Below are 16,521 nucleotides of genomic sequence, written 5' to 3' on the forward strand. Positions count from 1 at the left end.
TCAGATTTTTCCATTAACATAATTATAGGTATTCATGAAACTTCAATAGGGCCGAATAATAAATATCTCACCAACTTGAATGTAACAACCATATTATTTATTCATATCCATTCCCTCTAACATTACATTTATCCAAATCAGTATTGGAAGCCATGTATTGCCTTAATTTGTTGCTTAGCATTCCCTCTTGATGCCACTAGATGTCCATTGACTCTAACATTATAAATATATATATATATATATATATATATATATATATATATATATAATCAACTTAACATTGAAATCCACATGATAGCTTTAATCTATCAATCTAGTGCTAGTATGCTCTCTTGATGCCGCTGGACATCTATTGACCTTAATATTATATATATATATATATATATATATATATATATATATTCAATCTAACATGGAAAGCCATTTACAAGCCTTACTATCAATCTAGTTGCCTATTGTCCCTTTAATGCTGTTGGACAAGGATTTAGACAATAATAAAAGTGCGATGGTTGATCGGTCAACAATTGAGGCTATGTGTGAATGCAATTACCATAAGCACTCTTTTTACTTTAACATGGTGACAAAGTCCAAGCCTATTACTCTATTTGGTTCAATTTCAAAGTCTGTGTTCCTCCCTAACATATTGACCAATCTTTATCTAATATAATACAATTATAGGAGCCATTTTCTATTAGTATAATGATAGTCTATGTTCATATCAATTGCTAGTTATTGACTATTCAAACTTCTTAAATCTTGAGCATGAGAAAAATCATACCTGAAGACTCCAACTCAATGCCACAGTGAAGAAAGACAAAGTTCAATAGTCGGCTAAAGCAAAAAGGAAGCCCCCATCAGTAAAATACACGTGTGACTAAAGAGGAAGAAGGCTAGGGTTTTCAGGGCCCATATATTTACTTATGCCACCTCACTTGGGCTTTATATCCCATAGTATTTATCTTATTTTTAATATCTTAGGCTCAAATCAATTTAATCCATTTAATTGTAGACCTCCTTTATAATTTACATATAATAATTAAATACGTATCAAAGTTATGGGGTGTTACATCCTTCTCCCCTAAAAAAAAATTTTGTCCTCAAAATTGTACATACCTTTGTTAACAAACAACACTGGATAATTTGATTTCATCTCATCTTCTCGCTCCCAAGATGCCTCCTCCACTGTGTGATTCTTCCAAAAGACCTTAACTAATGATATGGTCTTGGTGCGTCGCACTTGATCCTTGCGGTCAAGAATTTGGATTGGAACTTCCTTATAAGTCAAGTTGTCTTTGATCTTGAGTGGCTCATAGTTCAAAACATGTGAAGGATTCGGGATGTACTTCCTCAACATGGAACATGAAACACATTATGCACTCCTACAAGTGTAGACGATAAGGCCAACTCGTAGGCAACTTTACCGATGCATTTTAGGATCTCAAATGGACCAACAAATCCAAGACTCAACTTCCCCTTCTTCCCAAATCTCATCACACCCTTCATTGTGGCGACTTTCCAAAATACCATATCTTTAACTTCAAATTCTACTTTCCTTCTCGAGTTGTCATAATAACTCTTCTGTCGATTTTGTGTTGTTTGCAATCTTTTACGAATCAGATTAATCTTCTCAGATGTCATCTAAATGATTTCTAGCCCCAACAATTTCCTCTCACCAACCTCTTCCCAACACAATGGGGACCTGCATTTTCTACCATACAAAGCCTCATAGGGAGCCATCTCAATACTAGAGTGGTAGCTATTATTATAGGCAAATTCTACTAAAGACAAGTATTTTTCCCAACTTCCTTTGAAATCCAATACACAAGCCCTTAACATATCCTCCAAAGTATGAATATTCCTTTTTGATAGACCATTTGTTTACAAGTGGAAGGTTGTACTAAAGGTAAGATTGGTACCCAAAGCTTTTTTATGTAGCTTTTCCCAAAACTTTGAGGTGAATCTTGGGTCTCGATCTGGCACAATTGATGTTGGAACTCCATGAAGACTCATAATCTCATCAATATATATCTGTGCTAGTTGATCAAGTGAGCAAGTTGAAAGTTCAAATAGTGTAAAAACACCCTTGAACGTTTAGACCCCCAATATACAAATTAACCAATTCAAGCTTTATGTCAAACAACTAGTGTGCAGAAAATGAACAAAAGCTATAATATAGAATTGGAAAAACTATCTAAGCCAAATTAAAATCACAACCCACAGCAGATAATAAAAGGCAAAGATAAAAGGGAAGAAAGATGTAAACACAAAGACAACACGTGATGTGTTATCGAAGAGGAAACCGAAACCCTCGGCGTAAAACCTCTCCGCTGCCCTCCAAGCGGTAAAAAATCCACTAGAAAATGTAGTTGGGATACATAGACAGTAATAGACCCTCCAAGCCTAATCTACCCAGTGCACCTAAGCCCTCCAAGCTTCTTGCTCCAACGAGGTTGCGCCGAACCTTTTTCTTTTCTAGCTTTTCAGATTCCGCTACTAGACCATAGCATCAACCAATGTAGATTGGTTCCTTCCTAACTGCTTCCTAGAACACCAAACAACCCTCTTACAGTGATGAATATGGTGAGAACAGGGTTTTGGTAAAATTCCTCTCAAGGATTTGACAATGGAGAGGAAGAGAGTTGAGGAATTTGAAGAGACTCTAATGTATAGATTGTAGGTGAATCAATCTTGTTTTTCTCTAGGGTTTCTCTCTCAAAATTCTCTCTGGAAGCTCTCTTTCATTTGTGGGTATAAGGGGTATTTATACTGAGGTTAGAGGAGAATTTGAAACGTCAGGTTTTTCAAAACAGGGGTGGCTCGTGGTTTGACCTCGCGACTTGACTGAGTCGTAAGATCCAGTCATGAGATAACTGTATGGCCAGTTGTTCTGTAGTGCTCCAGCTAGCATGACTGTTCACCTTCTGGCATGCTTGGCACGTGTGTTGCGTCTGGCGGCTTATAGCCGCGAGCCACCGATGAGATCAAGCAGCGAGTCTCTGTTTTCTTGTACACTCTTGAGCAATCAACACTCTATCTCACTCACTATCCTTACAACAAAACCCACCTAAATACAGGGTTACTAAATGCTGAAATACAAGCAAATTTGGCACAGAATAAAGCCAATAAAATGGTTGATTAAATTCAACCTTACAATCTCCCCCTTTGGCTATTCCGTGACAAAACCCTAAAACAGACTCTAGACTTAACATGTGAGTTGGGAACAGTTGAGCAAAACTCACTCACACCTAACTCTAGAAGCTGTGAAGCACTTGAATCATAAGAACATGAAACTCCTGAAACACAACAATACACCATGATCATTGTATGCAGAAAAGTATAAAATGCATATGAAACAGGCTTAAGGTGATCAAGCAAAGATGAAGTGAAGTTTCAAATCATGGCTTGAACAACCAAGTAATCACCACAAGGTAGTGATCACAGTGCTCATTCACACTTGGAATGAACACTTGAACATACAAGTTAACAAGAACAAAGCAAGCTACTTGTATGCCCAACACTCAACCAATGCATAATACACTAAGTATATGCATCTAAGAACAATCCTACAAGGGCACAAGAGTGACAGTACTTAAAACAAAATGCAAGACATTTAGATAGAAGTACTGATTAGAATAAAGCATAAAAGGCTGCATAGAGCATGGTACAAACCATAAAACTTACAAATATGCATAAAACATAATCCTAAAAGCTTCCAAAAGCAACATGGGTACAAAACACAATATATACTGAATAACATCAACAATATATATAAAAGAGTAAACCAAGTTCAAGTTATGAGTTAGAAACAGAAATACACCAAAACCACAATGTATCAAAAAAACAAAATACCCAAAAACATAAGCACAGATAAACAATGTCTGATTATGACTGCTCCCCCTTAAGAGCTGCTTTTCTGTTTCTCAACAAAACAAACATATATATTACTCCCCCTTAAGAGCTACTTTTCTGCTTCTCAACAAAACAAACTTTTATGTCTCCCCCTTTTTGACCGGAATGGCCAAAGGGTCACTGTCCATGCTGAGTGGTGAAGCTGTCAAGTTTTACAGACAAAATATCAATCTGGTCCTGCATGGCTGCCATCCTCTCAGAGTGCTCGATCTGGACCCCTCTGATTCCATCAAGTCATTCCAGAATGACTTGAAATGCATCTGGAGGTGTATCTGAAGAAGTTGATGCTCTAGTCCTTTTGCCGCTCTAGTCCTTTTGCCACTCCTCCTCGGTGTTGAGGTTGATGCATGCCCTGCTGCCTCTGCCTCAGTCTCCATTGGGACAGCCTCTCCTTCATCACCTTCATCTTCTTCACCTGGAAGCTGAACACTTATCTTTTTGAAGGTTAGCTTGTTAATTGCAGAAGGTGTGGACATGGGACAGATGTCTCGAGGGATTGGAACACCCTTCTTTCTAAAGATCCTCATCAGCAAACTAGGGAAGATCAGTTTAGGCCTAGAAGTGGTTCTAGTCTCATCCACAATAGTGTCAAATATGTGGGAATTGATGTCAATGAAAGTATTTTCTTTGAGGTCCATCAGAAAAATTGCTCTTGCACTGTTGATTGTAGTCAACTTCCTTATGGGATATAGGTTAAACATCATGATTATAGTGAGGCACCTCATGTCTACTGGAAAAGCTGTGGTATTCAGACACTTCCCTTCTCTCTGTCCACCTATCCTCTGTTGTACAGTTTCAATAGACAGAATCCTATCTTTGTAATTGACAAACTCTTGATCTTCTAATCCTTCAAGACCTAACACATCATCAATGTCATGTGCATCCAAAGTGAACTCTTTACCTCTAACCCAGCAGCTTAGTTCATCCTCCCTTATCACAGCATTAGAATAAAACTCCCTAATTAGGGGTTCACACACATCTGGGAGATCACACATAAGCTTCTCCCATCCTCTCCCTTCAAAATAGCTGGGGATCAAAGTGTCCCTTAAATCCTCCAAATCCACAAACCTTTCTTGAATAATTCCTGCTTTTAAGAAGAAGTCCTTGTATCTCTCAAAGTCAGAAACAGACTTGAACAAGTTAGGGTCCATTTTCATTCTCTTATCTGCCTTCTTTGCAGGTGTTTTCTTCTTTGGGGATGAAGGTGCCATCTGTGAACAATCAGAAGAGGCCACAACAACATAGAACAATACATGTGTAGAGCTAATCAGTCCAATGTTATTAACAAGGACAAAAATGCAACCACACAGATGAACTTAAAAACACTTAAACCTTATGCTACTTAAATCAACCACACGGATGAACAAGCTTAAAAAAAGGATACACAAGAACAACAAGTAAAATGCAGGGAAGCATTAAAGCAGCAGAGATTGAAAGCATCCTAAAGACAGATATATGTCAATGAGACATACATTTTGATGAGAATGACATGACTCAAAGAACAAAAGACAGATGCACACAATAGATGAACAGGCACATTCATCACAGTAAACCTCACATCCAAGATAGGAACAATTTGAATCAACACATCAACACAAGATCAGACAAGATGAGTAACCAATAAATAACAAACCCTAGCTAAGCACATGATGAAGAACAAAACCAACATCTTAATTAAGTTCAAACTAAATCAATAGCTTCCACTAGCTAAGCATGAATAAAAAGCAACTGTCGAAACAAAAAAATCTCAAAAACATACACACATGCGAATAATCAAAAGGGAAAAACACAAAATCAAGTAAAATAGAGTTCGAGAAAGAAAACCCATACCTGTTACTTGAAGATTTTGAGTTGAAAAGAAGCAACAATGGAGTTTGAAAATGGGTACACGGAGTGTTTGGGAAGTAGACAGTTGAGAGAGAAGATGAATAGTCACAAAAGTTCGAGGGAAAACTGAAAAAAATTTAAAAACTGCCCCTATTTTTGCCAAACATGCGTTTTTCGCGACTGAAGTGAGTCGCCAACAAGTCGCCAGGTCAAGCCACCAAAGCACTTAAAGACAAAATTTTCTAAGTGTTTTTCGCGACTGGAAGGTCTACCCGTGAGAGCATTGCAAGCTGAGTCGCGAAAATCTCTGAGTAACCCTCGCGACTGGACCTTTCACTCGCGAACAAGTCGCCAAAATAGACCCGTGAACTCGTGACTGAGGCCCGCGACTTGACTAACCCGCGACTGAGTCGCCTAAACAGGGCAAAAATGAATTTTTGAAATTTTCAAATTTTAAGAACAAAATACTTTCCAAAAACACCTAAAACACTCAAAAATCTTTTTGTGCTTGAATCAACAAAGATTGAGCATGTGAAAACACATTTCATCAAGTACAATCACACAAATGAATATGGCATTTATTGAACATAGACTTGTGTGTTGTGTGTGGATATCAACAATAAGATAGTCCTTAGTCTAATGTGAAGTTTTAATGATCAATTCAATCAAGGCATACAAAATTACCACTAGATCATGTGACCCATCTTAATTATAGAAGTATGCATATATGACCTCCCACAAAACTTGATAACATAACTTGAAGTTTTACATTTGACTCCACTTTCAATCATAAAATTTGATCTTTTTGATCCTTTCAAGACAATCACCTCTCATTGTGAGAGTGATAATAGATACTTTACCTTGATGAGATAGCCTTTGGCTTTTTGAATAAACTTTTACTTTTAATTTTTGGTCGCTTTCCGTTTTTCCTAGTCAAATACTAGTATATACGATAGGCTTTTGCAGCTCAATATCTCTTTTCATTTGGAGATTTACATTTGGTGAGCTCTTTTTAGCAAAAACAAAATTAAAGAGTGGGAAGATATATAGACACAAGTCTATGCATGTCTCAAGATCAACATAACCATTCACTAATCATTCATGACAAATTTGAAGATCTATTTACGACAATCACATAGATTTCAAGATTTCTCCCACAGTGATAAGAGTGCAAAGAAACAAGCTATGCTCAAAAATGCACAAAGTCATTATCACAAAGGTACAAGGCAAAACAAGTTTTGAGACAAAAACTCAACAATGTCAATCAAACTTTTTGATTTTCTAATTTTTATGTGATTTTTGGATTTTTGACACAAGAAGAAAAAGATTGATCAAAAACAAAAACAAAACCAAAAGTAAGCACAAATAGACAAACAAACAACCATCAACATAAACAACAAGCAAACAATCAAACATCGTCGCAAAGCATAGGAAGTATTAATGCATGGACATGTTGTAATGCTTATGCATGAGTACCCTTTTTCACCCACACGTCGCTTGTGTTTGGGGTGATTTCCTTATAGGATTGGGTACGAGAGTTAGGGCTTTCAAACCTTCGTGTGAAGCTTTCCAAGTAATTGGTGAATGCACCAATCATCTTCATCACGTTCATCATTCCGGGATCACCATTTTGATCTCTTGATGGTTCACCAGCCCAATTTCTTCTATCATTTCTAGGTCCTCGTGACCTTTGAGGAGTTGCACTATTCTTTGCTCTTAACTTTTGACAATTTGGTCGAGTATACCCTTGAAGTCCGCAATGATGACACACATAATTTGATCTAGGACCTCTTTGTGGCCGTGGACGAGACTTGGCTTGAGATTCAGACCTGCCCACAGATTGATTACGTGAATTCAACAACTGTTCATTCCCCACATTTCTCTTCTCCTCTATCTTGGGCTTCTCAGCAGTAGGACTAACTTCTTTAGTGACATTTCCAGATGAGCTACTTCCTCCGGCATATCCCAATCCGGATTTGTCTGAAAAGTTCATTTGAGATGAAATAACATCATCTAGCTTCTTGGTGGTGACCCTCTCTATTTTAGCATTTGCTTGCACAACCTCTTGTTCAAGAAATCTCACTTTTGTGTAAGCTTCTGACAGCTCACCATTCAGTGTTTCTATCTCACATTTGGCCTCCCTATATGGGATTAGGAGACTTTTATAGTCCTCCTCTGCCTTCTTCATTTTTCTCACAGCAGCCTTGGCCATCCTTGTGTACTCACCCGACTTCTCCAGAAGTGAGTTATAATTCTCTTGAAGATTGGTTGTGCTTTCATCTTCTTCAGCATCTGATTCTTCAACAACTCCCAGTGATTCATCATCACCATATTCTCCAAGGTCTCATACAAGCAGAATCAACTCGTCTGAAGACTCAACATGGGCAATAGTCATAAAAGCTGAATAGTTCCCTTCTCTATCACAGCTTTCTTCAGAGTCTAAGTCGGATGAATCCGAGTCACTCAATGTCGTGGCATACACTTTGCCTTTCGATTTCAAATAATTTGGACATTCTTTCTTAAAGTGTCCATGCCTGTTGCATTCGAAACAAGTGACACCTTGTGTAGATTGGGACTCTTTTCCATCTTTCTTTTTGAATTCCCTTTTCTCCCTTCCAGATTTTTGGAATTTTCCTTTATCACCAAATTTGTCATTATTTTTGAATTTCAAGAATTTACGGAAATTTTTTACAAGATATGCAACATCTTTGTCAACCACATCTTCTCCCGATGAGTCATGGTCTTCCACTTTCTCATTAATAGTCTTAAGAGCAAGAGATTTACTCTTCCATTGATTGGACAGCAACATCTCATAGGTCTGAAGAGAACCAACCAGCTCTTGGACTTTGATGTCATCAAGGTCCTTGTTCTCTTCAATCACTGTCACTTTAGTACGAAAACTTTCTGGCAATGATCGAAGGATCTTCCTTACAATTTTAGAGTCCTCCGTTTTCTCTTCCAAATTGAATTTGCTTATAATCATCTCATTTAGCTTGCTATAGAAAGAGTCAAAGGACTCATCCTCACTCATTTTTAACTCCTCAAACCGAGTGGTTAGCATCTACAGCTTGGTGTCTTGTACTTTCTTCGTGCCTTCGTAAGTGGTCTCCAATATCTCCCATGCTTCTTTAGTAAAGGTAATGTGAGAGATCCTGTGAAATTCATCTGGAGACACACCACAGAAAATAGCAATGAGTGCTTTACTATTAGCATTAGATGCAGTGAATGCTATCTTATCCCATGTGGATTTGGCTTCCCCAGGCCTGGTCCAACCTATCTCAACAGCATCCCAAATAGATTCATCAATAGAACACAGAAAAGCTCTCATGCGAACCTTCTAAAAAGCATAATTACTACCATCAAAATATGGAGGTGCATTTAGGGATTGAGACCGATCCATCTCAATAGGGAGTCAAGGATCACACAATGGTAATGAAACCACTAGAAGTGTACCCGCTCTGATACCAATTGAAAGTTCAAATAGTGTAAAAATACCCTTGAACGTTTAGACCCCCAATATACAAATTAACCAATTCAAGCTTTATGTCAAACAACTAGTGTGCAAAAAATGAACAAAAGCTATAATATAGAATTGGAAAAATTATCTAAACCAAATTAAAATCATAACCCACAGCAGATAATAGAAGGAAAAGATAAAAGGGAAGGAAGATGCAAACACAAAGACAACACGTGATGTGTTATCGAAGAGGAAACCGAAGCTCTCGGCGTAAAACCTCTCCGCCCCCCTCCAAGCGATAAAAAATCCACTAGAAAATATAGTTGGGATACATGGACAGCAATAGACCCTCCAAGCCTAATCTACCCATTACACCTAAGCCCTCCAAGCTTCTTGCTCCAACGAGGTTGCGCCGAACCTTTTTCTTTTCTTGCTTCCCGGATTCCGCTACTAGACTATAGCATCAACCAATGTAGATTGGTTCCTTCCTAACTGCTTCCCAGAACACCAAATAGCCCTCTCACAGTGATGATTATGGTGAGAACAGGATTTTGGTAAAATGCCTCTCAAGGATTTGACAATGGAGAGGAAGAGAGTAGAGGAATTTGAAGAGACTCTAATGTATAGATTGTAGGTGAATTAATCTTGTTTTTCTCTAGGGTTTCTCTCTCAAAATTCTCTCTAGAAGCTCTCTTTCATTTGTAGGTATTAGGGGTATTTATACTGAGGTGAGAGGAGAATGTGAAACGTCAGGTTTTTCAAAACAGGTGTGGCTCACGGCTTGGCCTCGCGACTTGATTGAGTCACGAGATAACTGTATGGCCAGTTGTCCTGTTTTGTCCTGTAGTGCTCTAGCTAGCATGACTATTCACCTTCTGGCATGCTTGGCACGTGTGCTGCGTCTGGCGGCTTGCAGCAGCGAGCCACCCGCGATATCAAGCCGCGAGTCTCTATTTTTTTGCACACTCTTGAGCAATCAACACTCTATCTTACTCACTAACCTTACAACAAAACCCACCTAAATACAGGGTTACTAAATGCTAAAATACAAGCAAATTTGGCACAGAATAAAGCCAATAAGATGGTTAATTAAATTCAACCTTACACAAGTCATCTTTACTAGAATAAAATGTGCTATTTTTGTCATCCTATCCACAATTACCCAAATGGCCTCATATCCCTTAGGAGATCTTGGCAAACCAGTTAAAAAATCCATACATATACGGTCCCACTTCTACTCAGGAATGGGAAGTGGTTGCAGTAGTCCTGAAGGTTTCAGGTGTAGTGCCTTAATTTGTTGACAAGTCAAGCATTGCTCCACAAACCGAGCTATCTCTCTCTTCATGTTATTCCGCCAATAAGTTTCTCGAATGTCACAATACATTTTAGTGCTACTAGGGTGCACTGAGTATGGGGTACGATGGACTTCTTCCATAATGTCCTTCTTTAATGCAACATCATTTGGCACACAAAGTCTTTTTCCAAACCTCAAGACACCATCATTAGACACATTAAATCCTGGTTTCATCCCTTCTTGTACTTCTTCTATGATCTTTACAATTTGTGCATCATCAACCTATGAACTCTTAATCTTCTTAATCAAAGTGGGTTGTATTGTCAAACTGGCCATAAAGACTTATGAATCACCCATGAAAATTTCACTTCCCATCCTCTCCAAGTCCTTAATAATGTCCTTTTGAGTAGTTAACAAGGCAGCTAAGAAATTGGAAGACTTTCAACTAAGTGCATCAACTACAACATTAGCCTTGCCTGGATGGTAATTGATTGAGCAATCATAATCTTTAATCAACTCAAGCCACCTTCGTTGTCTCATATTCATTTCTTTTTGAGTAAAGAAGTACTTCAAGCTCTTATGATCTATATAAATCTCACACCTTTCACCATACAGATAATGTCTCCAAATCTTTAATGCAAACACCACTGCAGCTAACTCCAAGTCATAAGTGGGATAATTTTGTTCATAACTATTTAATTGGCGGGAAGCATAAGCTATAACTTTACCATGCTGCATTAACACACAACCCAGCCCTTTTCTTGAAGCATCACTATAAATGACAAAGCCTCCCAAGTTGCTAGGGACGGTTAGTACTGGTGCAATGACCAACCTTTACTTAAGTTCCTAAAAACTCTTCTCACATTCTTTTGTCCACACAAACTTGGCATTCTTATGAGTTAGTTGAGTCAAAGGAGTTGCAATACAAGAAAATCCCTCCACAAACCTCTTATAATAGCCAACAAGGCCCAAAAAGCTTCCAATCTCACTCACATTTGTTGGTCTTGCCCAATTAACCACAGCTTCAACCTTACTAGGTTCTACAGAAATCCCTGCCTCAGATATCACATGCCCTAGGAACACTACTTGATCAAGCCAAAATTCACACTTCTTAAACTTTGCATATAGCTTCTTCTCCCTCAAAATTTGAAAAACAATTTTCAAGTGCTCTTCATGTTCTTCCATGCTTTTGGAGAAGATTAGAATATCATCAATAAAAACAATTGTAAGGTTGAATTTATTCAACCATCTAATTGGCTTTATTCCGTGCCAAATTTGCTTGTAATTCAGCATTTTGTAACCCTGTATTTAGGTGGGATTGTTGTAAGGGTAGTGAGTGAGATAGTGTGAAGATTGCTCAAGAGTGTGCAAGAAAACAGAGTGTCGCGGCTGGGACTCGCGGCTGGACTTGCGGCTTCAACCCGCCAGAAGATGCACACGTGCCAAGCATGCTGGAAGATGAACAGTCATGCTAGCTGGAGCACTACAGGACAAAACAGGACAACTGGCCATACGGTTAACTCGCGACTGGAACTCGCGACTTAGTCAAGTCGCGAGGTCAAACCGCGAGCCACCCCTGTTTTGGAAAAACCTGACGTTTCGCATTCCTCTTCACTTCAATATAAATACCCTTTTAACCCACGATTGAAAGAGAGCTTCGAGAGAGAATTTTGAGAGAGAAACCCTAAAGAAAAACCAGATTGTTTCACCCACAATCTCTACCTTAGAGTCTCATCAAATTCCCTCACTCTCTTCCTCTCCATTGTCAAATCCTTGAGAGGCCATTATACCAAACCTGGTTCTCACCATTATCATCTTTGTGAGACAGACGTTTGGAGTTCTGGGAAGCAGTTAGGAAGGAGCCAATATTCATTGGTTGATGCTACGGTGTAGTAGCGGAATCCGGAAAGCTAGAAAAGAAAAAGGTTCGGCGCAACCTCGTTGGAGCAAGAAGCTTGGAGGGCTTAGGTGCATTGGGTAGATTAGGCTTGGAGGGTTTATTGCTGTCCTTGTATCCCAACTGTATTTTCTAGTGGATTGATTACCGCTTGGAGGGCGGCGGAGAGGTTTTTCGCCGAAGTCTTCGGTTTCCTCTTCGATAACATATCTGGTGTTATCGCTGTGTTTGCATCTTCCTTCCTCTCTATCTCTGCCTTTACATTATCTGCTGTGGTTTATTTTGTTGTGGCTTAGATAGTTGTTTAATCAATTCCATGTTATAGCATATGTTAAGTTTCCGCACACTAGTTGTTTAACATATTGCTTGTGTTGATTAAATTGATTTTTGGGGGTCTAAACGTTCAAAAGTGTTTTTGTACACGTTTTTGAACTTTCAATTGGTATCAGAGCGGGTACACTTATTGTGGTTTAAATACCTAAGTGTGATCCTTGACCCCTTTTGTTTATTTGCCATGGATTGTGCTTTGTATGCCTCTTTGCATGATTTGGTTGGTGATGAATGTAACATGCCACTTGTTTGTGAAAATGTCTCTATGAGTGCTAATCCTCATAATTGTGATGACATGTTAATTGAATCCATGGGTGTTGTTGACAAACTCTTGAAGAAAAATGCTAAGAAGTTTCAAAAGAATTTGAGCAAGTTATTTTGTGAAAAGGATGATTTGATTGCTAAGCTCAATGAATCCAACAAATTGGTTGAGAAATATAAAAAACTTGCTGAAATTTCTCTTGAAAAGCTGAAAGAGTTTGAATGTTTGAATATGGACTTGGATGCTAAACTTGTTTTGTCTAACAAACTTGTTGATGATCTTAAATGTGAAAATGAATCTCTTAAGATGCATGCCAAGTGTTTGATTGCTGAACCCATTGATAAAATGGATGATAATATTTGTTGCAATCATGTTGTGATACCCGATTTTGTGCCTAGTGTGTGTTCTTCCTTAAAGGACAAATCGGTGTACATTGCTCCACATAAAAGAAATCAAAAGGTGGAGAGAAAGGCTGTTAAGTCAAAGCCTCTGTTTAGGTCTCAACCTAAGGCTTTGGATGGATCTAAGTTTGTTCCAACTTGCCACCATTGTGGTGTGATTGGTCATATAAGACCTCAATGTCATAAGTTGAAGAGGGAACAAAACCATATTGCTAGATCCCTTCCCAAAAGGCCTAGTGGACCTAAACACATTGTGTGTCACCATTGTGGTGCCTTTGGTCATCTAAGACCTCAATGCTCTAAGTTTCATGCTTTTAAAAGAATCAAAAGAAAAGAAAAACTTGAGCTTCTTGGAAGTTGTGCTAAAAAGGATAAACCGGATTTGAGTGATGATAGCATGTTGTTAAAGAAAGTGTTTAATGCTCTTAACTCCTTGTCTATGTGCATCTCCGGTTCTCATTCTTCCAACCCTCGTCTCACTTCTCATGAGACACTCATTCCAAACAATTGTTCTGTTTGGATGAGGAAGGGTTCCTATGGTTGAGCTTTTGCTCCTTTGGTCCTTGATCTAATTCTTTCGATCTTTGTAGGACCCTTCATGCATTAGATGCTTCATTGTCATGCATTTGTGCATCATGCATATCTTTATATGCATTGTTTTGTTTTTGTTGTGATCTTACTTTTATGTCTTTGGTTTGTGTGTGTAAAAATCCAAAACCACATAAAAAGTAGAAAATCAAAAAGCTTGATCGACGTTGTTGAGTTTTGTCTCAAAACTTGTTTTGCCTTGTACCTTTGTGTTAATGGCTTTGTGCATTTTCGAGCATTGCTTGTTTCTTTGCACTCATATCACTATGGGAAAAATCTGGAAATCTATGTGATTGTTGTAAATAGATCTTCAAACTTGTCATGAATGATTAGTGAATGGTTATGTTGATCTTGAAACATGCATAGACTTGTGTCTATATCTCTTCCCACTTTTTATTTTTTTTGCTAAAAAGAGCTCACCAAATGTAAATCTCCAAATGAAAAGAGATATTGAGCTGCAAAAGCCTGTCGCACATTCTAGTATTTGACTAGGAAAAATGGTAAGCGACCTTATATTAAAAGTGAAATTTCTTTCAAAAAGGCCAAAGGCCTGTTCTTCAAAAGAGAAATGTTATATATCCCTCTCACAATGAGAGATGATTGCCTCAAAAGATCAAATGTTATGGCAGAAAGTGGAGTCAAATGTAAAGCTCCAAGATATGTTATCAAGTTTTGTGGGAGGTCATATATACATATTTCTATAATTGAGATGGATCACTTGATCTAGTGCTAATTGTGTATGCCTTGGTTGAATTGATCATTGAAGCTTCACATTAGACTAAGGACTATTTCATTGTTGATATCCACACACAACACACAAGTTTATGTTCAATAAATGCCATATTCAATTGTGTGATTGTACTTGATGAAATGTGCTTTCACATGCTCAATCTTTGTTAATTCAAGCGCAAAAAGATTTTTGAGTGTTTTAGGTGTTTTTGGAAAGTATTTTGTTAAAAAAAAAAATCTGAAATTTTTCAAGAAACCCAGTTTTGCCCTGTTTTGGCGACTCAGTCGCGGGTAAGTCAAGTCGCGAGACTCAGTCGCGTCTTCGCGGGTCATTTTTGGCAACTTGTTCGCGAGTGGAAGGTCCAGTCGCAAGGGTTACTCAGAGATTTTGGCGGCTCAGCTCGCGACTCCCTCGCGGGTAGACCCTCCAGTCGCGAAAAACACTTAGAAAATTTTTCAAAATTTTGTCTTTGAGCGTTTTGGCGGCTTGCCCTGGCGACTTAACTCAGTCGCGAAAATCGCGTGTTTTGCATATTGAGGCTTATTTTCAAAGTTGTTTTCAAAATTTTTTTTCATTTTTCCCTCATGCATCATTGGCATTATTCGTACCTTCATCTCTTGCCCTCGTTTCTCCTTGACCCTTTGTCTATTCCTGACAAAAAGGGGGAGAGTATACTCTAGAGTATGTTTCGGAGTATTTTGTCATTTCTATATGACTCTTGTGCACATCCTTAGGGGGAGAAATTCTATTTCTCATGCACATTTGTAGGGGGAGAGATATTTCATAGGAGAGATGCATATACCAAGAGGGAGAAGACATTGTGTTAACTAGTAAACCTTGCTCTGTTTGTTTTCTTGTTGGCTTTATGGTGCTTTGTGTTATGCTTTGGTGTTCTCATTGCATCATGTTTGTGCTTTGGTCATGCATATATCCCTATGCTATTATGCTTCATTGAATGCATGTTCAGATGATCATTTGCTTTGCTATGTGATCATTATAGCCATTTCTATACTTGCTATATTATACTTGTTCTTTATTACTTGCTTTACCTTGAGGGTCTAATGTATTTTGTGCAAGTGTTTCAGGTTACAAGTATATATGTTCCAAGTGCATCACAGCTTCTCATCACTTTGAAGGGGAGAAATTTTAAGCACTTTTAGTTTATATTGTTTAAGTTTTTATTCAATATAATGTGTTTGTACCCATGTGCTTTTGTAAGCTTTTAGGGTTAATGTTTTATGCATAGTTTGTAGGCCTTGTGGTATGTACCATGCTTAAGTGCAGCCTTTATGCTATGTTGAAATCAGTACTTTAATCTAAATGTTCTGCATTGTGATTGTTGTACTGTCACTCTTGTGCCATTGTAGGATTGTTCCTAGATGCATATGCCTTGTGTGCTATGCATTGGTTGAGTGTTGTACATACAAGTGTCTTGCCTTGTGCTTATTAACTTGTATGTCCTTGTGTTCATTCCAAGTGTGAATGAACACTGTGATCACTACCTTGTGGTGTTCACTTGGTTGATCAAGCCATGGTTTGTTTATTAACTCCATCTTTGCTTGATCACATATTGCCTGTTTCATATGCATTTATAATTTTCTGCTTACAATGATCATGGTGTATTGTTGTGTTTCAGGAGTTTATGTTCATATGATTCAAGTGCTTCACAGCTTCTAGAATTAGGTGTGAGTGAGTTTTGATCAACTGTTCCCAACTCACATGTTAAGTCTAGAGTCTGTTTTAGGGTTTTGTCACGGAATAGCCAAAGGGGGAGATTGTAAGGTTGAATTTATTCAACCATCTAATTGGCTTTATTCCGTGCCAAA

The sequence above is a fragment of the Quercus robur genome, chromosome 7, assembly GCF_932294415.1.
Source record: "Quercus robur chromosome 7, dhQueRobu3.1, whole genome shotgun sequence".
Taxonomy (NCBI): Eukaryota; Viridiplantae; Streptophyta; class Magnoliopsida; order Fagales; family Fagaceae; genus Quercus; species Quercus robur.